Raw genomic sequence first — 27374 nt, 5'->3', positions numbered from 1 at the left:
ACACTCTGTTCAATCCCATTCTTCCCTCCAGGCCTTCAAAACAGCTGTTCAACACCACCTCTCATCTTCCCTCATCCAAAACCACGATCTCTTCTACCCACGTTAATCCACCCCAAACCCATCTCCTTCTTTTTCCCTGCTTTCCTTCCTGAAAGTCCCTGTGGTGTCCATCTTGTGTACCCCGTGTTCCCTGCCCCATCCCTCTCCCTTCCACAGAACTCCTAATGTCTCTGTTCCCCACAATTTTCTCCTTCCCTCTCCTGCCCTCTTGTCTCCTGCCTCTCTTGTCTCCTCCCCCCCCCCCCTTGTTGTGCGTTTTGTCATAGCTCTCATACAAGCCTCGACAATGTATACAGAAAATAATAATAATAACAAATATTAATTAAAAATACACTTCTTTTGCCCATCTCCACAAAAAAAATTGCATTGGGATATATCAGGACTCCTGGATGGCCACTCTTTCGGTCCTCGTCACCTGATCCATCAGTGTTGAAAGTGGATATCCAACCATTTTCGAACTTTAATTTGGAAGTGTGGTGAGGCACCATCTTATATATTATTTCCGAGTTTGTGGTTTCGTGTCGCGCTATCTTCGACTTTGTTCTGCGCTCGAGTAACGTGATATTCGGCTTACATTACCTCAAAGACCATATGAGGTGCATGGTACAAAAAAAAGTAAATAAAATGGTTCTGAAACAGTAAAATCGTATTCCACTTACTGCATTAAAGTAAAATTACTACTGATACTCTGCATCAGTTCCTTTCTCAAACACACCCACCCCAACATGTCGAGCAGAGCGCGGGTTATGGTAGTCTTGCATAAAAAATAATTTCGTCTGTGTTGTGCCATAGTTGAATTTTTGGAGGAAGAAGGTTTTGAAGCATTTCCAAGCATCTCTGTCTGTTCATTGTATTATGTAGGATGTAAGGTCCATTGAGTTGGGTTGAAGTAATTCCACATATTCCAAATATGCAGTTTTGGTTGACTGGCTGCATTCGACTATCGTTTCTTTTATCCTTTCCTGAGCAGTAATAACAGTTAATCCTGTTGCCAAAACCAACAACATGGAAAACACCCTCGTCAGACCAGATAATCTTATGTGACACACCTGGACAGTCATCAATCCACCGCAGGAAATGTTCCCAAAACTCCATTCTCTTGTCCCAATCATCTGAAAACAACTGCTGAACATCATGAGGTTTGTCTGGCTTCTATTCAATGTCCTTCAAAATTTCCTGAATTGCACATTAACTTATTCTGCTCTCCATCACCACTTGTCTGATCGACTTATTTGCGCTTCTTGTGAACATGTATCGTACCCAGTCAATGTTTTCTGGTGATTTTGCTGTGGTATGTCTTCCTGATATTCTTACGCCGTTGACCGAACCAGTTATTATGAGCTTTTGGTGACAGTTTTTAATCATTTTTGGATCCAAAGTGGCATGTCTTACCATTTATTGACGACACTATCTATGAATTACAATTACAGACTTCCAAATCTCATACCATTCAGCAATTCCCACTTTTTGAACAACAGTTAAACTCTCAGCTAGAATATATCAATATGAAAGCAAATAAAATATATTAATGGCAAAAAACAAGCTTTCAAAACAAACAAAAAGATAATGTTCCATCTCAAAACAACGTGATATTTCTAAATTTAAAATAGACATAATTATGGATCTCGTTGGTGCAATATATATGCATAGAGGAGCTGCATTCTTTTACTACATTACATGATACTTGCAAGTTAAAAATTGCTAAGCATGGCAACTTTGTACTCTGATATCAAGTTCATAGAACTTGTTTAATGCTTTTCATAGCAGCCAAAACAAAGATCCCATTGTTTATTTACGAATAAAAATACCTGGTGTTGCTGGTCAATGCCAGGTGTCTCTTCCAACCCTTCCCCTCCCTCCTCCCACACTATCACCTGCCTCCTCCCACCCCACCCCCTCCACCCCTCTAATCCCACCCCTCCCTCAGACTCGCACCCACCCATTCCCCTCCCTCAAACCACCTCCCCCCTTCCCCTCTCTCCTCACACCTCCACTCTTCCCTCTCTCCTCCCACAAAGATAGCTGGCGTTGACCAGGATCATTATACGTACATCTATTGGACTACCACAATTCATCACATATTTAGAGACAAACATTTTATTTATCAAGATGCAAAATATTTAACAGAAATATCAACAAAATTGAACATATTGTTGTAATGATTTTGGGTAAACAATGTTGAATGTTGTTTCCATCAAGGGCTGGAACATGTAAATTGTTTGGTGTTCCAACTCTAGAGCAGCCCACGTATCGTTGACCATGTGAAAAAGATATTCAAAATCTATTTTGTTGTCAATCAGGATGCACCCTCGAAACAATTATGTAGCTATACGGATCAAAATAATTTGTTTTTAAATTTGTGCAATTCAGTGGAAATTTTTGAAAGAGTAAATGAATGAAAATATTATGACAATACAATTCGATACATAGGGTTCTGATCTGGTCGTCTTCTTTTTTTTCTGTGCAGTACAAGGCTATGTGCAACATTATTGACCGAGGGTGTGGCAGTGCTGCTGATGTAGTTGAAGAAGTAGTTTAAAATATTAACATAATGCATACTCACCTTGGCTGTTAGCTGACATGCTATCATATATATATATATATATATATATATATATATATATATATATATATATATATATATATATATATATATATATATATATACATATACATACATACATATAGTATCTTATAAAAATATATGCTTTTATGAGATTGAATTGCTATGTGGGAAACAGAGTGTACCAATTAATTAACTCCCATTAATTAACCAAACAGAGTGAACCATTATGAATTTTCCAATGTTGTGAGTCAACTGGCAACTTAAATTAAACAAGTATTGTGAGAAAGGACACTCGCTCAGGCAGCTGTTTTTTAACTGTGGCACTTGATGGAATGTGGAATGCTTTGAGGAACACTTTGTATACTCGTAATTGCCTCATCGGTTTATAACTTGTTTCTTTTGATTGTTTGATCTTGCTTGACCCGATTCTGATCTTGCTTGACCCGATTTTGATGTTGCTTGACCCTGCACTGGGAACATGCAGGGTGGTTGTTCACATTTTAGCTTCTAAGCTGAGTGGTGGCCTTGATTACCAGATATATTTTGTTTCCTCAATAACTTCTCACCCTTTTTGCACCCCCACCCTCACGTGTTCGTATGTATAAAAAGCCCTGATTTGGAGTGCTCGGGTAGGGGGAAATTCTGTGCATTGATTGTATCTCTCTCCCATGCCTGCATGTAAAAATGATTCAATTCTGTTATATTAAAGTTTTCAAAATAACCTTGAGTGAGTTTTTCTTCTACACAGTGCCCCAGTAGGCTGAAGCAGGACTTTGGAATTTGACCAGGATGCCAGGGATAGCTCCCAGACACTTCGCGAAAGACACTGCAAAGAGATCTTTAATGTCCACCAACTATTTCCGGCAAATGCGACACCCAGTCAAATGTCTATCTGAGGAAATGGCACACACATTGATTATCACCTTGCCTGTGAAACACCAGATTGACAGCTTATAGCTGGATTGAGATTTGAACCCAGGATGTACAGGTTCGAGCAAGTGTGCGTACATCTAAGTCATCCTGCTGTAGAGTGGGGTTCATTGCTTTGTAGCCACTAAAAACATTTTATAATTCTCTCTTGAACTCGTACTTCACTTTCTTCATTCTAATCCATCAATTTATTTTGCCTTCTAAACTCAGGGGATTTCCGCACGGAGAACCAAGCTGCAGTCGCCACACCCACTGCTCACACCATGGGAGCTTTTGCCTGATTTTAAATTATTTTTGTTGCACTCATTCAAGTTGCATATTCCTTCATCTTTTCTTCACTCATTATAATATTCAGAACAGGAGAAAAAGTTAAGTTAATGCTTTGGCAATTTCACATGTTCCTGTAAATATGGAGGAGGGACCTATGTGATAAAATGCAGATAAAATAAGAATAAGTTATATTACCAAAGAAAATTAGATAATTCTCAGTTGCATAAATATTCAAACCCTTTGTCTAATTAACCATAAATCACTTCAGCAGTAAAGTATTTCTTTGAAAGGTTACGAAATATGTGTAATAGGTTTCATCTGTACGTATTCAGTGGTTTAACTTAAAAAAAATTAGCTCCCACACTTATCTCAGTTGTTGTAAGGTGGAACTCACTTGGTCAATCAACAAGTCAAACATGAAGACCAAGGAGCTTTCCAAAATAATCAGACATCAAGTGGTAGAGAAGCATCATTCAGGAGAGGGTTATAAGAAGATTTCAAAGCCACTCATTATCCCTTTGAATGCGGTGAAATCCATCATTAAGAAGTGGAAGACATACCATATCACCCAGACTCAAACCAGATAAGGTCACCCATCCAAACTCAGCAACCAGGCAAGAAGGAAACTGGTTTGGGATGACACTAAATCCATGAATGGCTTTGAAAGATCTGCAAGGCTCGATGTCCAAGATGGGGTCAGTGTTCATCAATCACCAATATCTCATTCTCTTCACAAAGCTGGCCTCCATGGACAGACGGCAAGAAAGAAACCATTACTGAAAAGGATGCATCTAAAAGCTCATGTGGAGGTTGCAAAAAAGCATCTTAATGATACTGAAGGCATATGCAGAAACAAAAATTGAACATTTTGGTCTAAATTCAAGGCATGACATCTGACATAAACCCCAACACTGCACATCACCCAGTCAACACCATCATCATCCCCACTGTCAAGCATAGTGGTGGCAGCATCAGGTTATGGGGCTGCTTTTAATCAGCATGGACTGCAATCTTGTCAGAGTAGAAGGGTCAATGGATGGTGCAAAGTACAGGAGAATCATTGATGAAAACCTGCTTGAGTCAACCATGAATCTGAAACTGTGTAGGAGATTTACATTTCAGGAGGACAATGATCAGAAGCACAAAGCCAAAGCCACACTGGAGTGGCTAAATAAGAATATATATATTTTTGAGTGGTCCAGTCAAAGTCCAGACTTGACCACAATTGAACATTTGTGACGACACTTGAAGATTGCAGTCTATCGACAATAACCATCATACTTGGCAGAACGAGAGAAATTTCCATGTGAAGAATGGGCAAAGATTTCACCATCTCATTGTGCAAAGCTGGAAGAGACTGACCCAAAAAGACTCATGGCAGTCATTGCTGCAAAAGGTGCTTCCACCAAGTACTGAACTAAGGGGTTGAATACTCTAATAACCAGTGAATTTTGATTTGTACATGATTTTAGCAGGTATTTCTGACACTTATCGTCAGGTGAGGAATGAGCAGCACGTCGCTGCGTCCACTCTCTGCCGGTACTCCAGGGGCTTCCGTCTGGCAATCCCCCAGGCAGTGGCATCGCCCATCCCCATCTCCTTGAGATACTGATCAAATTTCCACAACCATGAGGCACTTGGTCGGCCCATTGGCTCCTCCACTCATGAGGCTCCCTCGCTGAGAGAATCTGATTAACAGGATCAGCATAAGGAAAACAAGGCACATGTCCATGCAGCCGCAGCTGATGGTCACGGACTATGCAGGTAACAAATGTCATTTGAGTCTCTTCCAGAAACCGCTCGTTGGACTCAAAGTCTGACCAGCGATAGCCAAGGATTCTCCACAGAGACTTCCTACCAATGGAATTAAGTCTCCGTCTCAGAGCCCTGGTCAGAGTCCAAGTCTCACATTCATCAAGCAAGACTCGAAGCACCAAGGACCTGAAGACTTGGACTTTTTTCCTCCTGCACAGGTACCGACAGTGCCACACCCCATGATCCAGTGAATCCATGAATCCCCAAGCCCGACCCAGACATCTATTGACCTCTGACTCACAGCAAGCAGAGACATGAATATCACTGCCAAGATAAGTAAATCTCTCCACGACCTCAACATCCACAACACAAACAGGTAGAGACAAGATAACAGCATCCAATATGTCAGTCAAAGCCTGGATCTTCGCTTTGACCAAAGAAACCCGTAATCCCAGCGTCTCTGACTCCTCATTCAGCGCCTCAAGGGCCCCCAAAAGGATATGTAGAGTCTCCGCAAAGATGACTGCATCATCTGCGAAATCAAGGTCAGAGATCATAACATTCCCAAATGATGCACCGCAGCTTGATCTCTTGATCCTAGAATCCAGTCCAAACAAGCGCTAAAAAGTGTGGGGGCCAGAACACCCCTGGAAAACTCCAGTTGCAACTAGAAATAAGTTGGAGATATCACCATATACAACAGCACTCTCAGTACCAGAGTGGAGTTCAGATATCAGATTAATCAGTTTTGGTGGCACCCTATGAAGGCCAAGAATCCTCCAGAGGGCATCCTGATACACTGAATCGAACACTTTACAGAGATCAACATAGGCTGCAAGCAGCCCCGACCGACACTCTTGTTTGCATCCCGTGAGGACCCGAAGAGCAAGGATACGGTCAATCGTTGACCTCTTTGGTGTAAAGCCTGACTGCTCTGGTCGCTGTTGCTCAAGCAGATGGTGGAGAAACCTATCAGTAATTTTCCGAGCAAAGACCTTTCCTGGCACTGAGAGCAGCGTCACCCTTCGGTAGTTGATGCGGTCCTGGCGATCACCCTTCCCTTTCCAAAGAGGGACAACAAGGTCCCTCTTCCAGACAGTTGGGATGATGCCTGTGTTCCAGGTAGAGCAGAGAACTGCATGCAATGACACAAGGACAGCATTTCCACCAGCCTTGAGAAGTTCAGCATGAATGCCACAGATCCCTGGAGCTTTAGCCCTTTTCAACTTGTTTGCCGCAGCCTGTGTTTCCACAAGCGAAGGTGGATCACAGTTGATTGATGGATCAGCATTAGGGATAGTAACACCCCTGACATCCAACTTGACAGCAGGTGGATCAGCCTGGTACAGCCACGCATAGTAACCGCCTCAGTGGGCTTTCACTGCAGACTCCTCTGTCAAGAGCTGACCACCCTCTGCCCTAACTGCAGTCCACCGAGGCATGGGTTTGGAGGCACGCAATGTGCAAATTCCTCTGTATTCAGGATGAGAAACACTTGACCACAGGTGATGCTCTACCCCCTGACAGATTCCTCACACATCGGCCTCCTTGTCCACCCTTCGTGCATGTACAGTTTTACGCCTCAGCTCCCTGAACAGCTCAGCTCTGCCATTAAGCCTGGACCTGCAACTCTGGTCAATGGTGTCCAGTGTCCCTTGAGAGACAAAATTATTCTTCTCCCTGCGGTGAGTTCTAAGACATCCACCGGCAACATCAACGACGGTCATCTTGAAGGCACTCCACAACTCTTTAGTTTTCCGCAAAGCACCCAGATCCCCCAAATTTCCACTCAGCCTGTTTGCAAACTCCTCAGCTGCCCTCTCATCGTTGAGCTTGCCAAAATCCTGCCTATGCTGGGATGGTGCCAATTCTCCCGGATTTAAGCTGCAACTTCAGAGTTGCTACAACAAGCCTGTGGACGGTATTGAGGAACTGATCACTCCTGTAAACACTGCAGTTCTGGATCAACTTCCAGCAACCACGAATGAGCACATGGTCAATCTCCTTTGCCACACCACCAACATTGGAATATCAAGTCCAGCGATGAGCCTGTGGGTGCTGAAACTGAAACCCGAAGCCAGCCACCCAAAAGTCTAATACTTTTTGCAAAGTCAAGGAACTTGGTGCTATTCTGATTCACAGTTCCAGACCCATGGAGACCAACAGATGTCTTATTGAGAAGAGGAGATTGAGACCATACTCTGTGCAGAGCGTCGGGGCTGCTTAAGCAGTCTCTTTGGATATTGGGCACAATCCTGGACGGGTCGCTACTCTGCCACAGTATACCAGCATGCTGGTGCTCATTTTACCGACCTCAGAAGGATGACAGGCCAAGTTAACCCCACCTGGTATTAATTCAACAGCTGAGTGGGATTTGAATTCAGGACCCTAGGATCCAAAGCCTGCCACCCTAACCATTAAGCCAACACCAGGCATGCATGTCTCATAACCATCCCTATCAGTTCCAGTCGATTCATTGCAATCCCCCAAGACCAGAAGAGTATCTCGCCGAGGGCACTGATCACACACAGATTCGAGCGCGCCATAGAATGTGTCCTCCACTGTGAGATAACTCGCCTCAGTCGGAGCATATGGTATTCACAGACCAGGGAAACGACACCCAAGGAGTGACGAATCCTACGTCTCATAATACACTCGTTGACCAGTGTTACCTTGATTATCATTGGAGTCAGCATATTGGACACAGCTACAGCAACTCCTTGGGCATGGTAACCATCAGAGTGACCAGACCAATAGTAGGTGTATCCACCCACTACGATCTCGCCACTATCCCGTTATTTATTTTCTATCCATTTTCTATTATGAACATTGGTGTTAGCCCATGCATTCGTCTGTCTCACCGTTTACAATGGCCGCTTCCCACATTGCGAGTCAAAAGCTCAGCATTCACTTTTGAAATGATGGGAGAACAGGCATGAATAATGTTGATGCAAAATTTTATTTATCAAGCAGGATATTTTGCTGTCTTTTGAGACAAATTCAACCTCCGCTGTCCGATGTTGCACCACCGTTTTGCGGTGGGTGGTACATATGGCTCAGAGCTTTGGGCACAAGCTCTGAGTCAATTCTTTGGCTCTGAGTCAATTCTTTGGCTCTGAGTCAATTCAAGAATGAAACACAATTATCCTTCTTAAAGTCCATAAAACAATTTTAATTCAAAGATTAACTGAAACTTTTCCCATGACTGGGGTTGGCTACTTTTGCGAGTTGTAAATAGGTTCTGTTTTTCGTGCCTCACCTCCCCCATTTGTTGTCATCGTACACCACATCTGTCCGGGTTATGTTGGCTTACTTATTCCCGTGACGTATTTCATTAAAATAAACCTTTTTATTTTAAGAGACCTTTTCCCACCTTTTCCTCCTGCGGCATTATTTGGCGGGCATACATTGTGCTGCCAAGTTCAGCCTCGGATTGGAGCGATCCTTGGCATTGTGTAAACGGTAAAGAATAGTTAGTTGAATGCAGAGTGAATTTGTTGAGCTCAGTGATCTTCAGGATTAGAAAAAGCTCCGAGTGCCGATGGGTGACGTGAGTTAGATCCATTGATGCAACATATATGTGCTGCCAGTATGACCTTGAGGAATGCACACATGCCTCCAAGCTGTCTCGTCTGGGTTTGAATCTCGGCCCAACTATTGACTGTCCTGTTGTTTCACAGTGTAATTCATCAATGTGTGCTGTCACTCAGATGGACCTTACACTGGATTCCCATCTGCTAGCATTAGCTGGTGGACTTTAAAGATCCCACAGTATCCTTTGTGAACAGGAGGTGAGCAATCGCTCCCACCATAAAGAAACTCCAAATTCCTCTCCAAACTATTGCTGGAGGAGGAATGGCAAACCACCTCTGATGACCCCATGGCCTTGAAACTGCTTTGTATACAAACGCCCATTCATATCTGCAAGCCTTCAGAATAGGTTAACCCACAAAATTGTATCATTTCTCCAAAATATTTTTGTTAGAATTACACTTTGGAACTTTCAAATAATTTCCTGAATCTAATATATAAATCTCATTCTAACCACTGACTGACTGATGGTAATGTGCAGTTCCTTCCACATGACATAGACAGCTAAAATTTCGCATTCCGACGGACATCAAAGCTGAAATAGCAGGAAAATTCACAGAACAATGGGGAAGCGACCTGAAACAATGGGGAAGCACAGTTTGTTATTATGCCTGGCGTTGGCTTAATGGCTAGAGTGGTGGGCTTGGGATCCAAGGATCTAGAGTTCAAATCCCACTCAGCTTCAGTTTAATTAATACCAGGTGGGGTTGACTCTGCCTGTCATCCTTCTGAGGTCGGCAAAATGAGTGCCAGCTTGTTGGTATACTGTGTTGGATTGGTGACCCGTCCAGGATTGTGTCCAATCGCCCAGGAGACTGCTTATGCAGCACCAATGCTCTGCAGGGTGCGTGGTCCCAATGGATGGATCGATGGTTTGTTATTGCTTACAATGTGTAAGCATACCCCACAAGTAGTCTATAAGCCTCCTTTGAAGTAGGAAGTCGTTGACTCCCATTACTAATTGCATTGAATTGTTCCAATGACACCAATCACTTCCCACCATACACATCATATGATTGCATTACGTCTCAAAATATTTTTGTTTGGATTACATCAGAAAATAGAACATTCGATTTGTTTCTTGAATAGGTCATTGTGATGGTAATGGGGCTTCCCTCATTTTGAAAAATCAAGTCTCAGACTGCCAGCCATAACATTGCAATAAACAGTTCCCATGAGACAGACCACTTCCTAACATCTGTGTCATGAAACAATAGAAGTAAAGCTTGACAACTATATTATTATTTATCTAGTTGCACAATCACATTTCAGAAACTGGCATTGCAGCATTTATAAATACATGTGGAGATGAAATACATGTGCACGATGACAACAAATGGGGGAGGTGAGGGACGAAAAACAGTACATGTGGAGATTTTACAATAATGTGGATGTGAAATAGGATTTTACATTCTTTTGCTTTATGCATTTATGTGCTTTCCGCCATGATGCACACATTGAAATGCTGTGCAGCAACAGTGATCAGCGAATGGTACAATGCGGGACATGAGGAGACAAGAATCAGAAGGTTCCTTTTAGTCAACTATTCAACCGCCAGCTTCTCTTTTCTGCACAGTCGACTGCAGCCGAACTGTTCAGCAGCCGTGAAATTGAAATATCAGACACCCAATATAGGGAGGGGGACTTTGTGAAATTTTGGGCTCCTCCTCAGAACAATGTGTCGGTATGCTTGCCAACAAAATCTCACGATGTTCTATTTGAGACAATACAATTTAGCTTTAAGTTGTTATTGCATCTTCGTCCAATTTGATGCCATCAAATCATGAATTCCAAAGCAGTTATCAGCTGGAATGAAAATAAAACTGGAAAACATAAATATGATGGAAATCAACACCTACCTCTGAATGATCTGTCCTTGTGAACCTCAAGCTCATATTCTCTGTTTCAATAACAATGTATACTTTCTGATTAAGTTGTGTTGTTCGTCTTTCGGCTGCTTCCATTAGGGGTCGCCACAGTAGATCTTCCGTTACGATCCGCATACTGATTTGGCATAGGTTTTACGCCGGATGCCCTTCCTGACACAACCCTGGTCACCTCTTACGAGACAGGGATAACGATTGGGTTTCGCCATGATTCTGGGTTGCCCGACACCCTCTCATAGCGTGGCCCAGCGCAGAGCGCACGTCCTCAAGCGATCCTCCAACCCAAGCCTCCGAGTAGCCGGATTACAGGCGCACGCCACTACGCCCGGTATTACTTTCTGATTAAGTATTTATTCATATTCACTCCACAATCAATGGCATGGACAATCACAGAGATATTGCTTTCTGTCCGACATATAATGTACCTTCTCAAAACAATACCCATTCAGGTGATTATGAATGAAAGGAACAATCTCCTCTTCCAGGTACAAAACTAGTTTGCAATTGCAGTAATTCTATGCACACATACATTTGAAAAATTTGACTTGCTTATTTAACGGAATTGAAACATTTATTAGAATAATTGAAGTGTAATCTATAAAACGAGCCTGAGATATGAAATAAATTCAGGGAATTAACCTTTGCAATCCCAGATATTTTTTGTCTTTTCCACAAGACACTTTATAATCCAAATATATACACATTCTGGAGAACGTTTTGAATTGAAGAAAAACTGAATTGACAAGAATTATTGAGATATATATATATATATATATATATATATATATATATATATATATATATATATATATATATATATATCTCTCTCTCTCTCTCTCTCTGTCTCTCTCTCTCTCTGTCTCTCTCTCTCTCTGTCTCTCTCTCTGTCTCTCTCTCTCTGTCTCTCTCTCTCTCTCTCTCTCTCTCTCTCTCTCTCTCTCTCTCTCTCTCTCTCTCTCTCTCTCTCTCTCTCTCTCTCTCTCTCTCTCTCTCTCTCTCTCTGTCTACCTCTCTCTCTCTCTCTCTCTGTCTACCTCTCTCTCTCTCTCTGTCTGCCTCTCTCTCTCTGTGTCTGCCTCTCTCTCTGTCTGCCTCTCTCTCTCTCTCTGTCTGCCTCTCTCTCTCTCTCTCTCTCTCTCTCTCTCTCTCTCTCTCTCTCTCTCTCTCTCTCTCTCTCTCTCTCTCTCTCTCTCTCTCTCTCTCTCTCTCTCTCTCTCTCTCCCCCCCCTGCCTCGGGAGACAGACAATAGTTATTTCAACTGAATTGGGATGAACGAAGACCACTTGACACTCAGAAAGTCAGACTTGTGCTTTGCCTTGCTGGGCAGCTATACAAATTGGTGGTGCCTTTTTTTTTTCTTCTATTTCTGTATACAATGTCAAGATGTGTTGAGGCGCGAGAACATCGAATGGGTCATGACATAACAGAACAAAAGGAACAGTCGAAAGAGAGCTGGGTGAAACACAGCAACAGCAGGGTTAAGGGGACAAAATTGAAGGAGGCCTGGAAAAGTATGTGATGTGAGAAAGAATGAGGGCAAGGGGAGAGCACAAGGGGTGAACAAGATGGATGTAGCCCCAAATTCTCAGGAAGGAAAAACTGGAAACTTGGAAAAGAAAGCGATAGGCCCAGAGACTCAGCTTCAATGCAGGAGGTTCCAATAATATTGAAGGCCTTTGTTTCCACTGTATCAAGCTGATCAAGGTGTGAGGCCGGTGCGCCAGGCCAGACAGGAGAGCAGTACTCCATATTGCTTTGGATGAAAGCCCTGTCGGTAGATAAGAGTTCAGGTGTGCCAAGGAAAGAATTTGCATGAAAAGAATTTGCTTAACACCACCGAGTTCTTGTTTCTCTCATGTAGGACCTTTCCTTTTGTTGCTCTCATCAAGATATCTTTCAGATTTGTAGTAATTTCCCAGTCAGTTGCTGGCTTTTGAGGCCAAATTAAAAAATATGGTTTTCGCAAGAAAGATCATGGCTGATAGTGAAGCCCAAGAGTTTGAGTGACTAAACTTCTTCAAGAGGATATGAAGAAAGTAAAAGGGAAAGCCTTCATTTTGTGTACTTCTTATTTTGTACCTGATCATATAATTGGGCTTGTTCATCATCTGTTCATTGTGGAAAAAGTATCACTGCATAATTCTAGTGGCCATGCTCTTCTTCATGATTTATGTAAGCTCACTTATTTTGCACTTAAATGGTCATGTAATCTTGCTGTCATGAACAAGATATGCAGATGTTTGGAAAATGGTACACTGCAGGTGAAGGAAGGTTATGTTGTGCTACAAAATGCCAGAGCAGAACATCTGCTTTTAAATGATTCACTGATACATCATTCTGCTTTGTTTCAGAATGGTGTCAAGGTTCTGTTACCCTATTTTTCATTGGCATTGCTAATATTAAACGTTGTTTTGAAATGCATCTTCATGTGCTGCACTGTTGACCCTGCCGCTTTAATGTCTTGATAAACTGTACAGGGTGTTACAAAAAAGACCTGGACAACTTTTGTTGTTTATATATTTAGTACCACAAATGATGCAATGATACCATTTGTTTTATATGATGGAGAAAGCTCAGTTCATCGAATGGTTCATCAATATGAGATCCGACACGCAAGTTCAGCATAATTTCTGTACAAGGCATGGAAGGAATCCGTCATAGCAGACGAGTATCAGAGAGTAGTGCAGGAGGTTTAAAGAGACTGGAAGTTGTCAGAAACAGAAAAGTACCGGTCAACCAAGCACAAGTGCAGCAGACATTGAAAGAGTGCATAAATCATTTCAACAAAAATCACAGAAAATCAATTTGACGCGTATCCAGAGAACTGGGACTACAAACCACCAACGTACACAAGATTTTGCATAAAAGGCTGAACCTTTCTACCTATAAGGTGCAGATTCTGCAGGAACTCAAAGTAATGATGGACCCAGCATTTACCTTTTAAATGCTCAGTTGCACAGAAACATACTGAGCCAAACATGGCAAGAACTCGTGCACTGTCTTGCTGTCCTGCGTGTGACAAACGGAGCTCACATTGAAGTGTATTGATGGTGCGCACAAAACGTTATGACTTTCCTGATCATAGAAACCAAAGACTGTCGTTGTATCATTTGTGTTTCAAAATATATTAACAACCAAAGCTGTCTGGGTCTTTTTGGAACATCCTGTATATCCTTTTGAAATGCTGAACATCAAGCAAGGAAGCAGCGTGTACCATTTTAGACTTTGGTATGACTAAGTTCATGTTGGGTTTGAGCTGCTGACCTCGCAGACTCAGAGCAGACACTCGAACCATAACACCACCGAGTTCTTGTTTCTCTCATGTAGGACCTTTCCTTTTGTTGCTCTCATCAAGATATCTTTCAGATTTGTAGTAATTTCCTTTCCTGTTCATTGAAGTAACACATTGGCACAGGTAAAATCAGGGAATTAAGTCGTATTACTGTGAGATCGTTTCACTTTTGAAAATAGCCACCAATTCCCTTCTCATGAGGAGGATTCCATTAAAAAAATTTTTTAATGGAATCAGAGAAAATCAGGGTAATGCCTGTGAGTTCTCTATGAATGCTAAAAAGTGCGAATTGCAAAGGTAATCTGTGAGTTTTCATAGTATTTTTCTCTTTTGCCCAAGCACCAACAATTTTTCAATCACCAAAAGAGTGCGAATACGAGACCTTCCTGTGTCCACTATTTAGTCTTTCTCCATGATACAGAGACCTGGAAACATGATAACACAGCAATGGGAACATGATGAATTTATGGCTCCCTTGCCATGAATCGATGTGCCATTGGGAAGTTTTCATGCAAAGGGAAGATTAAATGATTTGTGAAAAACAGCACATAAAGAAGAGGACAGCTCAACATAGCAAGACTTGAAATCAGTGGTAAAGGTTTGATTGGGATTATGCTTCAGGCCAGGTAGCAGAGAAGCTGTCAATTCTTGATGAAAAATCCACCTTTGAAACATGGAGGGATACACAGTGTTGAGAGCAGCTTGTAGGAGACACAAGCGAAGGAATAGGGAGAACATGCTAAGGGACCTAGGTTTTGGATTCAAAGATGGGGATGCAGAATTTAGCCATCCTGAATGAAGCAAGGTGTGAATGAGGACCTCCTTCCTTAATCAAACCATTTTCTGTGATTGAGGAAACAGATGAGGAGCTGACTCTGGGTTGATGTTTGACCAACCACCATTATTTATTCAATGACAGGGATAGGTCGGAAAGCTAAGAATTTAAGAAGGTGAGCTTTGCTTTGACGAAGCACTGGCAGGCAACTAACCTATTGTCAGGTCAGGCCAGATCAGATCGTTGACTTGCTGCAGGTGTCATGTAAGCCTGTACTAACCTGTTCCATGGTCGGGTTGACGGTGACCCAACCGTCTCCCCCACCAGGTTTTCTGGTGAGAAGGGTGTGTGATATGGACACCTAGCAGGATGAAGAACAAAGGCAGGATGAAGGACAACAAAGAATGGTACCATACCAGCCTAGGCTGGATGTTGGCAAGCTCAAGGAGGAGTTTGCAAACAGGCTGAGTGGAGATTTGGGGGATCTGGGTGATTTGGGGGATCCTGAAGAGTTGTGGAGTGCCTTCAAGACCACCTTCCTTGATGTTGCCAGTAAATGTCTTGGAACTTACCAGAGGGTGAAGAATTTCCTCTCTCAAGGGACACTGGATACTATTGACCAGAGTTGCAGGGCCAGGCTGAATGGCAGAGCTGAGCTGTTCAGGGAGCTGAGGCATAAATCTGTATGTGCGCTAAGGGTGGACAAGGAGGGCTATGTGCGAGCAATCTGTGAGGGAGTAGAGCATCACCTGTGGTAAGGTGATTCTCGTCCCACTTACAGGGAAATTTGCACATTGCGTTCAGCCAAGCCCATCCCTCGTTGTACTGCAGTTAGAGCAGATGGTGGTGGGCTCTTGACAGAGGAGTCCGAAGTGAAGGCCCGCTGGGCCAGTTACTTTAAGCGGCTATACCAGGGTGATCCACCCGCTGTGGAGTTGGATGTCAGGGGTGTCACCATCCCTGTTGCTGATCCTCCAATCAACTGTGGTCCACCTTCGTTTGTGGAATCACAGACTGTGGTGAACTGGTTAAAATGGGCTAAAGCTCCAGCGATCTGTGGCATTCATGCTGAACTTCTCAAGGCTGGTGGAAATGCTGTAATTGTGTCATTGCATGCAGTTTTGTGCTCTTCCTGGAGCACAGGCATCATCCCAACTGACTGGAGGAGTGGCGTTGTTGTCCCTTTCTTGAAAGGGAAGGGTGATCGCCAAGACTGCAACAAATACCGAGGGGTGATGCTGCTCTCAGTGACGGACAAGGTCTTTGCTCGAACAATTATTGATAGGGTTTGACAACAATCTGCTTGAGCAGCAGCATCCAGAGCAGTCAGGCTTTACACCAAAGAGGTCAATGATTGACCGTATCCTTGCTCTTCGGATCCTCACCCAACTCAGAAGAGAGTTTCAGGAGGGGCTGCTTGCAGCCTATGTTGATCTCTATAATGCATTTGATTCAGTGCATTGAGATGCCCTCTGGAGGATTCTTGGTCTTCGTGGGGTGCCACCAAAACTGATCAATCTGATGCCTATACTATACTCTGGTGCTGCAATTGCTGCCAGATATGGTGGTACCATCTCTGACTTATTTCCAATTGTTACTGGAGTTCGTCAGGGGTGTGTACTGGCCCCCACACTTTTCAGCACTTGTATGGACTGGATTCTGGGGAAGATGTTGGAGAGATCAAGCTACGGTGCATCGTTTGGGAATGTCAAGATCACTGACCTTAATTTCTGAGACGATGCAGTCATCTTTGCGAAGCCTCTGGATATCCTTTTGGGGGCCCTCAGGGTGATGAATGAGGAGTCGCAGCCACTGGGATTACGGGCTTCCTGGGTCATAGCGAAGATCCAGGCTTTCATTGACATCTTGGATGCTGCTATCCTGTCTGCACCTGATTGCGGTGCGTATGTTGAGGTCATGGAGAGATTCACTTACCTTGGCAGTGATATTCATGTCTCCACATGATGTGAGCCAGAGGTCAACAGACGTCTGAGTCGGCCCTGGAGAGTCATGGATTCACTGGATCATGGGATGTGGCACTGCTGGTACCTGTGTGGGAGGACAAAAGTCCTAGTCCTCCGGTCCTTGGTGCTTCCAATCTTGCTATATGGGTGTGAGACTTGGACTCTGACCAGGGATCTGAGACAGAGACTTAATTCCTTTGGTACCTGGTCTCTTCGGAGAGTCCATGGCTATCGCTGGCTGGACTTTTTGTCCAATGAGCGGTTGCCAAGAGAGACTCAAATGAGATTTTTTTACCTGCATAGTCCCTGACCGTCAGCTGCAGCTGTATGGATATGTGGCTCGTTTTATTGATGCTGATGCTGCTCACCAGATTCTCTCAGCGAGGGAGTCTCATGAGTGGAGGAGGCCAATGAGCCGACCCCGTACCTCGTGGCTGCAACAGGTTGATCAGCATTTCAAGGAGATGGGGATGGGCCAGGCATCTGCCTGGGGGATGGCCAGACGGAGGCCCCTGGAGTACCTGTGGAAAGTGGACGCAGTGACGCGCTGCTCTGTCACATGCCGAGCAAATTTCGTGGGGTCACGGGCGTCCGCTTGTAGCGAAAAAAATTTGTCTATTTTCGATCGGTGTTCGATTTTACGGGATGTAATATAAACGGTTCGTTCAAAGTATGGGAACCGGCGCAACATGACGCTTGGAATGGGATCCAGCCGATGCACGGGCTCGCTGAAGGGCGGTTCATTTTGGCGGGAAATTAGTGGTTTGATCCACGGCCTCTCAGACTCAGACTCTGACTATCATTAACGTCTATTCACGTCTCCACGTACGACTCGAGACCTTATTTGTGATGGCAGCACCGGCCACCAGCAAATCTCGAGAACGTTCTTACCAGGATAAATTTCTGGACCTTGGATTTTACTACATGGTGGATAAAAGTGGGGCACAGAGGCCTCAGTGTGTGATTTGTTTTGAAGTGCTTTCTTCGGAGTCTATGAAACAAAATAAGTTGCAGAGGCATTTGACTACAAAACATGCGCCTTATCAGGATAAGGAGAGAGCGTTCTTGGAGAGGAAACCTCTTGCACTCAAGAATACGCGTCTTGACAGAGAGGGTACATGCCATCAGACCAATTCTCAGGCATTAGAGGCTTCGTATCGAGTGTCGCTCCATGTTGCCAAGACTAAAAAGCCTCACTCCATTGCGGAAGAACTTGTGCTGCCATGTGCAAGGACATGGTATCTCTGATGGTTGGGGGAGGAAGCGGAGAAGAAACTGGCAGTTATTCCCCTCTCTGACAGCACCATCCAACGCAGAATTGAAGACATGAGTCTGGACGTAACGGCTCAGGTCGTACAGAAGATCAAGGAATCGCCGTGGCACGCCATACAGTTGGACGAGTCCACTGATATCGCATCGTACGTGCAACTCATCGTCTGGGTCCGCTTCATCAAGGCTGATAACTTTGTCGATGAGCCTCTGCTCATCAAACCATTGGAGGCCACCACCAAAGGCGAGGGCATTTTTGGGAAAGTAGAGCAGTTTTATCATGACCATGATCTGGACTTCGGAAAGTTGCTCGGTTCTACAACAAATGGCGTGCCAGCATTGTGAGGAGTGCGTTCTGGATTCAAGGCTAAATTGCTTGAGGTGGCTCCTCAGACCTCCATGGTACATTGCATGATTCACCAAGAAGCGCTCGCCTCTCGTACTTTGCCAGAAACCTTGCAGAGCGTGCTCTCAGAAGTCGTAAAAATGGTAAATCACATCAAATCGTGCGCCCTCAACACGAGGTTATTCGGGCTATTCTGCCAGGAGATGGACGCCGACCATAAGAATTTACTATTCTACACCCAAGTCAGATGGTTATCTCGAGGAAACCTTCTTCTGCGCGTTTACGAGCTCAAAGATGAACTGAAGGAGTTCCTACGCACACAAGGGAAAACGGCATGGGCAGCGTTGCTTGAGTCGGACTCTTGGCTGTCAGAACTGTGCTATCTCGTTGACATCTTTGAACGTCTCAATGTCCTCAACCGCTCCCTCCAAGGCAAAGACGCCAACCTCATGATTTTTCACGACAAAATGAGCGGATTTCTGGCGACTCTAAAATTACTGGCAGACAAAGCAACTGTTAAGATAGCACGTCACCTTCGGTCGCTCATTGAACAGTTCGAGCACTTTTTCCCTGAGCTGGATGTGCAGTCCTTTTCTGTGGTTCGGGACCCTTCCACGGCTCCACTGGACTCGATTGCTGATGAAAATGATAAAGCACAGGAAGAGCTTGTACAGCTCCAACAGGATTCAGGAGCGCAGGCTCTTGCGTGGAGGAATTCGTTGTCGACATTCTGGTGCAAAATGCTGCCGTCGTACCCCCACCCTGTCACGGCACGCCATTAAGGTTCTCATGCCATATCCTTCATCATACTGTTGTGAGCAGTCGTTCTCCACCATGGTGGTGATTAAAACAAATTACAGAAATCGCCTAGAAATGGAGCATGATATGATCCTGGCATTGTCATCTACTTCTCCACGAATAGAGAAGTTTGTTTCTGAAAAACAGGCTCATCCTTCTCACTGATGTATCTAAATGTCATTCGGACTAAAGTTCTGAAACATTAAACTGTACTATTTGGATACTGTCGGCTATTCTCCGTTTACTCGTCTATGAAAACATGACGATGGTGAATAAAGTAAACAGTAAATGTTCTTGTGTCATATGAAATCTTATCTTATATATTATGAATTGGGTTTTGAATCTTTTGGGTCACGCGATGTAGAGAGGTTCTGAAATTGGGTCGCCACTAAAAAAAAGTTTGAAAACCACTGTGCAAGTTGAAACATTATCTCATTTGATGTCTTATTCGAGGTTACAGTATTATTTGAAGCTATAACCAATATCATTCGAGTAGGTTTGTCTTTATTTCAGGCAGAATACATTGTTTTCTCCAAATATTTTTGCAATCCACTATGATATATCTCAGTTGTGTATGAAAACAGATAAAAACATTCTGCATTTTGAGTGAAAATCCAAGAGGAGAACAAAGTGCGAATATCACCTGCATAAGCACAATTATCGCCTTTTCCTTAGTGCATCTCACCAGGCGCATCCACTCCTGCAGCTCGTATAAAGTGACACTGCTGCGAGGTGTAAAGTAAAGGCGCTCTGTGCATAAATTGATGCACAAGCACCAGAGAGGCGGAACAGCATTGCTGGAAGCTGGCGGATAACCCCTCCCCCCCTGTCTTCCACCTCTCCAGCACCACCCCCCACCCCTCCCCCCCTGTCTTCCACCTCTCCAGCACCACCCCCCACCCCCTCCCACAGCAATCTGGTAGCTTCTGCGAGCAGGAATTTTGCAACGCATCAGTCTTGCAGCGATGGATCTAGGCAGCAAGAGCCGTGGCTTTAATGCAGTTTCTTGATTATATCCTTCCACTAGGCACAAACTAAGTTAACTAATTTAAACAGAACGTTGATTGATTGAAGTATGGGTACCACCGTCGGAAGCAAGGAACAAGCATTTTGTGCATCAACCCTTCGGCGGAGCAAATGAGCCTTTTGCTCTGATGAACGGTTAACACCCAAAACGTCAGTCTCTGTATTCGATGCTCTGTTTGTTCAATTCCTTTATTGTACATTTCCGCTGATGCAGTATCACACTGGCATTCATGAATAACACTAATTTTCCATTCTACTGTAATCATGGTGTTGTTGTTGCAGCGAGGTACCTGAGCAACCACATAAGCTTCGACATACAAATGTCACACCATAGATGTTCGACCACAAATCACAGTGTAATATAAGGCAATGGAACAGTTTTGGAGTGTGGTACACAGGAGAATGATGTTGCAGTGGTTTAAGATACAGGGCTCAAGCACTCAGTGCAGTGTCAGGCAGCAATGGAAAACGAACAGGATTTCAGGTTGTATTCGCAGGGGCATTCTTTATGGATTGCAGGACATCATGGCGTTTGCATAAGACAGCACTTTAGTGAGCTGGCCTCATCTCGATTATAATGATCAGTTTTCCTTTCCACATTTGAGGAAGGACATATTTACCATTGAAGGGGTTCAGCGTATTGCCAGCAGATTGATTTCTGGGTTGGACAATCGAAACAATGAGGAACGGCCCATGGAGAAGGATTTTTTTTTTCATTTCAGTCGAAGATAATTAAGAGAATATTTCATAGAAATGTTTTTAAAATGAGGGACATTGATAAGATACACGCAGGAGAAATTTTCACCAAGTTGGATAGCGATAGGATCAAGGTGCATGGTTTGTGGGTTAACAAGAGGAGGGTTAAGACAGCAACAAGGCAGTGGTATTTCACAAAGATAGTCAATAATGTGTGAAACGTCCTACAGAAGGTGGTAACATTTGGGATAGATAGTTTTCAATTGGAATTGGATAGGTACGGATAGACAATGAGGACAGTGGGATTCATGGACATTGGCAGAAATCGAGGGTAGACAGTAAGTGAATTGCGGAGGATATGTGAGCGTTGTCTGCTGTCCTGCTGTGTCGAGGTATCTTGGCATCTCGATTTTCTGAGTTTTCGGTGTTGTTAAGCGTAAAGATGTCGTCTGTTCATGCAAGCGTCAAAAAACTGATTTTTGCAGAGTTCTAAATAAAAAATTCTTAAATATATATATATATATATATATATAGATCCCCATATGTTTTGATGATGTCCTCTCTGTCATGTACCTTGTTGCTCCTTCTATCCCCCAGCCCCCTTCTCATTGAGTGGATGTCAGGTTGGATTGGGCTTGTGGTGCTGTTAGGATTGGTGTTGTGGAGAGTCAGCATGTCACGAGTGTGGTCGTGAATTGGATGTTGGGGTTGGGGTGGAGGGAGGTGGATGTGACACAGCACAGATAGACTATTGGCTATCCTGTTGTGCTGAGATTTCTTTGCATAACAAAAGGTGATTGGTTTTTTTTTCTGTCAAGCAGTTGGTACATCATGTGAAGTAGGTCACCAGACGAATAATTTCCTTCCACACATTTCACACCAAATAAGCACCTGCGAATGGAATTAATCTGGCTTAAGTTCCCCGTGAGTCACACCTTGAATAAGACACCTCCATATGAACTCCCAGATTACGCTTATCGTCCCCTCATGTTTTCAGTTCGCGACCTCGAGGACCTCCTTTAACACTTTGGGTGAAGTGTTTGCCCCCAAGGTCGTGGGCTCTGAGAATGGGGACCCAATGTGATGTACCCGGTCGCTAAGTAGGGAAAACACACGCTTTTAATGTGCCAACTACTGCTGTGAGGGACATCACGAGAACCGACATTGATCCAGAGCGTGTCCATGTGACTTTTGAGCACTTGCAAGTTGAAAGCTTTTCCATCTTCATTAAACCACAGACAATCTCTTTCATGTTTCCTCCTTTAAGTCATGCTGAAAGGGCACACAAGAATCCTTGCATTGAAAGTCACCATGTTTACAGCAATATGTCATCGTTTTGGTTCATTATTTAGCATCGTAGCAATCTATTTATTATGTACGTGGGCAATAACCCTTGCTCATGAGAGAGGAGGCTACATATATATATATATATATATATATATATATATATATATATATATATATATATATATATATATATATATATACACACATATATATATTCTGTGATCTTAAGAGCCATCCCTGGGAATATTACAATAAATGAACTACAGATGAAATGCTGTCCGGGGCTCAATGATCCTGAAATGATCACTTGGAACAAAACTTTGAGAATAAAACTTCACATTTTGGTTTATGAACTGTGATCCCTTACCCAAACAGAGATGGATACTTTGAGCCCTGGGATGACCCTGTTCAGCATTCTGAAACCCGCATATGGTGAGAACAACCAGTGACGGCACACACACACACACACACACACACATAGGCCTTCCCTTTGGGAATGGCCAAAACTAACTTTATGTCACAAAACAATGTTCTCTACTCGATCAATCAGAACCGGCACAAAACTACACTCCAAACGGGTTCATTTCAAAGAATACATCACAAAACCTGACATGGCACAGCACTCAACAATGCAACTCCACAATGGCTATTCTTTCTCCCTTTTCACTCTGTTTTCCCGTTTATACGTGGTGTTCCAAAAAGATCTGAACAATTTTGGTTGTTAACATATTGAGAACCACAAATGACACAATGATACCCTTTGGTTTGTATGATACAGAAATTCATAAGTTTTTGTGCACATAATCAATGCGCTTCAATGTGAGCTTCAGTTGTCACAAGCAGGACATCAAGGTGGTACACAAGTTCTTGCCGTGTTCGGCTCAGCATGTTTACGTCCACCAGTGTGCTTGCAGCTGTGGTCTGAGAACGAAGATCCTACAGGTTTGCCACCTTGCTGTTGTACACAACATATTTGACAAACCCCCACAGAAAAAAAATCAAGGGGGGTTATGTCTGGTGATCATGGGTGCCAGGCGGTTGGTCCATCTCGGCCAATCCAGTGCCCTGGATTTTTTTCATCCAGGACAGCTCGAAAGACTAAGGCCAGATGAGGGGGAGCGCCGTCCTGTTAAAAAAAAATGATATTCAGTTGCAGGTCTTCAATCTGTGGGAAGGCGAATCCTTCCATCATGTTCATCTAAATTGTTGAGGTCACTGTATCCTCTGCAAAGAAAAACGGACCAACCAAGTGGTTATGGAGAAGGCCACACCACACATTGACCTTTGAACTGCTGTATATGTGTTCAATGACCACGTGCACATGCTCAGAGCCCCAGATCCTCACATTGTGCCGGTTGATCTTCCCTGATACATGAAAGGAAGCTTCGTCTGTGGACATAACCTTTTTCAGGTAATCTTCATCATCCTCAATGCGACTGAGCATTTCCAAGGCCTTGCATTTGGGTCCATCATTTGGTTTGAGTTCCTGCAGAATCTGCACCTTATCGGCATAAAGGTTCAGTCTTTTATGCAAAATCCTTTGCATAGTGGTGGTTGGTTGTCACAGTTCTCTGAATGCACATCACATTGATTTTCTGGGATTTAGTTGAAATGATGCATGCACTCGTTCAACGTCTGCTGCACTTATGCTCGGTCGACCAGTACTTTTCTGTTTCTGACAACTTCCAGTCTCCTTACACCTCTTGTACCACTATCTGATACTAGTCTGTGATGGCGGATTCCTTCCATACCTTGTATGCATGTCGGATCTCGTCTCCTTGCATGTCGGATCTCGTCTCGATGAACCATTCGATACATTGAGCCTTCTCCTGTAGAGTCGCCATTTTCTTTAAGATTAAACTATCAGAGCTGAAAAGGAAGAAGACTTTATGAGTTTCTGTATCATATAAACAAAGTGTATCATTATATCATTTGTAGTACTAAATATATTAACAACCAAAGTTGGCCAGGTCTTTATGGAACACTGTGCATCTTCAGAGAATCACAAAGCCAATCTCTCTACAAACAGCACTACTTGCTAGATGATTCAATATCTGCAATTATCTGTAAATCTATCGAACCCTGGCGATCTTTCAACATAGGTTAAAGACAAACTTCAACATTCCAACTTATTACCCATTTGCACAAATCAACTTTTACAATAAATATCTCATCACCACAAACATTACAGTCATATATAACAAACAATATACTCTGTTTCGAACGTTAGGCATACAAGCATTAATATCGCACTGTACCAATACACAAAATAACATACGCATAAAGAATTCTGATCATCAGATCGTAAATATTAATACAACTATCAGAACAAACAACTTTCTTGTGATCAGTTTCTTTTCTGCTAAAAAGAGCTTTATACATAGTATACCATACTTTACTTTTTTGATGGGATTTTTTTGGAAGGGTTTACTCATGAGAGTTCTGCTATTTGAAGGTGTCAGTTTGTTCCTTCAGCATTCTAATAAGTGTCCCTCGTGCCAGACAGACCCTAGTACACACTAGATGAAACCTGCCTTTTTTTACATTTTCTCCCACAATGTTTGGCCCAATTAAGAACCTGTGAACATGATATCTCACCTATATATCTGGTAATAAAATCTCAGCCTAATTAAGAACCTCAATTGACTCAACACATGCATGCACCACCTAACAAGCAGCAAGCACCATGGTGAAAAAGACTTATAGTATTGTAAAACTTTGTAAGTAGTTTTACATGTGTACAAAAGCACAAATGATCAACAAGAAAAAGAGCAATCAGAGATTGCAGACCTTCGCCAGGACTTGTTTTGTGTGGTGTTTGCGTAGTTTTGTGTGGTGTTTGTGTACTGGTGAGTTACGGAATTAATATAATAAGAGACATCATTAGAACTGCCACTTTATAACTGCTGGTAGTGATGACCGGGTCCCAAGACGTACCACTTTGATGCAACTCCGCTTTGATTGGACACCTGACCCTGACCCATGACGTTTTTTATAGTTATTCAATTGAATTTGGAATGGGATTAAAATAAATTCAATTCAAATCAAATGGAAGACCAAATACAGTACCAAGTTCTGCATTTGAGTAATCAGAAGGAACCCAAACAAACAAAAAGCAAAGATGAAGTCATCAGGCGGAACCTGGATAGGATTCGCTTTTCAGATGCTACTCCTCTACTCTCAAATCCATCCAGGCACAGCCAAGTGAGTCATTAAAAATAACAACATTAAAAAGAAACAAAATCAAAAATATAAATAATTCTGGCTGCCAGACCATGCATCTGATGAAGTTGAAATTTAAATCCTGCTTTCCCCATCACGACTAGATCAGAATTTACAAGTTTCATGTTGATTGATTAAGCGGTTCCAGAGAAAATATTATTTAATATTTTTCTTCAATCCCATATGGCTGCCAAACCATGTGACCTATCAATTATTCCTCAACAAAAATATACACCCATGGCTTGAGGAACATGTGTGTCAAGTTTCCCCTCAAGCTGTCCAGTCATTCTGGAGAAGACTTTTATATGATTTAGGGTAAATCCAATATGGCTGCCAAACCATGTGACCTATGATGTCATATGTGAACCTTTTATTCCTCATGGATAAGTGGTCATACGTGTTAAGTTTTGCCTCAATATGTTCAGCCACTTCAGAGAGGATGATTTTTGAAGATTTTTTTGAAAAAAACAATATGGCTGCCGAATTACGTGACTGATGACGTCATCAAAATTTTTCTGTGGACCATTTCATCCCTAGATGATCCTAAAAAAATTTCATACTGATCAGATATAGCATTCTACATATGCAATTATGATGTCATAAGAAAGGCACATATGATGTCATTTCAAAAATTGCACTTATTCCCCATGAGGAGTACTTTCCATGTGCCAAGTTTTCAGTTTTTCCCTCATTGCGGTTTTTGAAGATCCAGAGGTCCAAAGTTTTTAGTTTTTTTTCCAACATGGCTGCCACACCACGTGACCTACGATGTCGTAATTATCATTACAACATTCTACGTGAGTCGTCGCTCCTCTGATGAAAATTTTGTCACAATTGGACAAGCGGTTGCGGAATTCTGTGGGGACAAACAAACAAACGAACCCAAATGCAATACCCTCTCCTTCGGCAAGGGTAACAAGTGTTAGCTCGTCTTAGCACCACAGCCTCAGCCTCATTGGTAATGGAGCCTCAAAACTGCAGTCTTCTCACTAACCGACAATTGCCTGAAAGACTGCCATGTTTTCTTCACTTTAAACTTTTTCACACAAGTGGAAAATTATGAATGATGATAATTTGAGCCTGAAGCATGTGTTGATGTTCAAAACTGAGAAGTCTGTCCCAAATCAGGATGGTTGACATCCATGCATATCTGCATATCTGAAAAATGTTTTTTCCTAATTAAGAATTAAGGCAAATGTTTGATAACCAAAAGTCCTCATCTTAGTATACCGCTTGTCCAATTGTGGCAAAATTTTCATCAGAGGAGCCACGACTCACGTAGAATGTTGTAATGATCATCTTGGTATAGTAAAACTAACAACCAGGAAGTTTCCATTGTGAGATTGGAGCTCTTTTGGAGGTTGACATTCGAGGGTAGCCCGTCATCCATGTATAGGGTGTGATTCGGTGTTAAATGTAAGTCGGAACCAAATCTTTTGACTTTAAAGATTATCAGTAATATTATTAAATATTTTCTCAAACCAGAGGTCAAGAGACTCCCTGGACATATCTCAGGCATTTGACACATTCTGGCATCTTCCTATAATTGCCAAGATATGACATGGGTTCTTCCAGGATTAGCCAAACTGCCTCCAAAGCCAAACACAGATTGGGTCATCTCCATTATTCCAAGTAATTCC

General features: G+C 42.9%; 1 long non-coding RNA gene across 4 annotated transcripts in view; it reads right to left on the bottom strand.

The window, feature by feature from the left end:
• LOC147024354 (uncharacterized) overlaps positions 1-20239 on the bottom strand; it is a 165169-nt gene extending 144930 nt beyond the window's left edge. For 2 of the 4 annotated variants that reach the window (XR_015058976.1, XR_015058979.1), the window contains exon 1: positions 20147-20239. This is a non-coding gene — a long non-coding RNA (uncharacterized LOC147024354). Of the gene's footprint in view, positions 1-13996; positions 14069-20146 lie in introns of all 4 variants that reach the window. The other 2 variants (XR_015058977.1, XR_015058978.1) reach the window with 2 other exon arrangements.
• Positions 20240-27374: the final 7135 nt, after the last annotated feature.

This window comes from Eptatretus burgeri, chromosome 6 (genome assembly GCF_056783735.1).
Source record: "Eptatretus burgeri isolate ZD-2024b chromosome 6, Ebu_testis_v1, whole genome shotgun sequence".
NCBI classification, from domain to species: Eukaryota; Metazoa; Chordata; class Myxini; order Myxiniformes; family Myxinidae; genus Eptatretus; species Eptatretus burgeri.
Note: the sequence above shows the minus strand (reverse complement) of the source record. Positions and strands in the feature narration are given on the sequence as shown.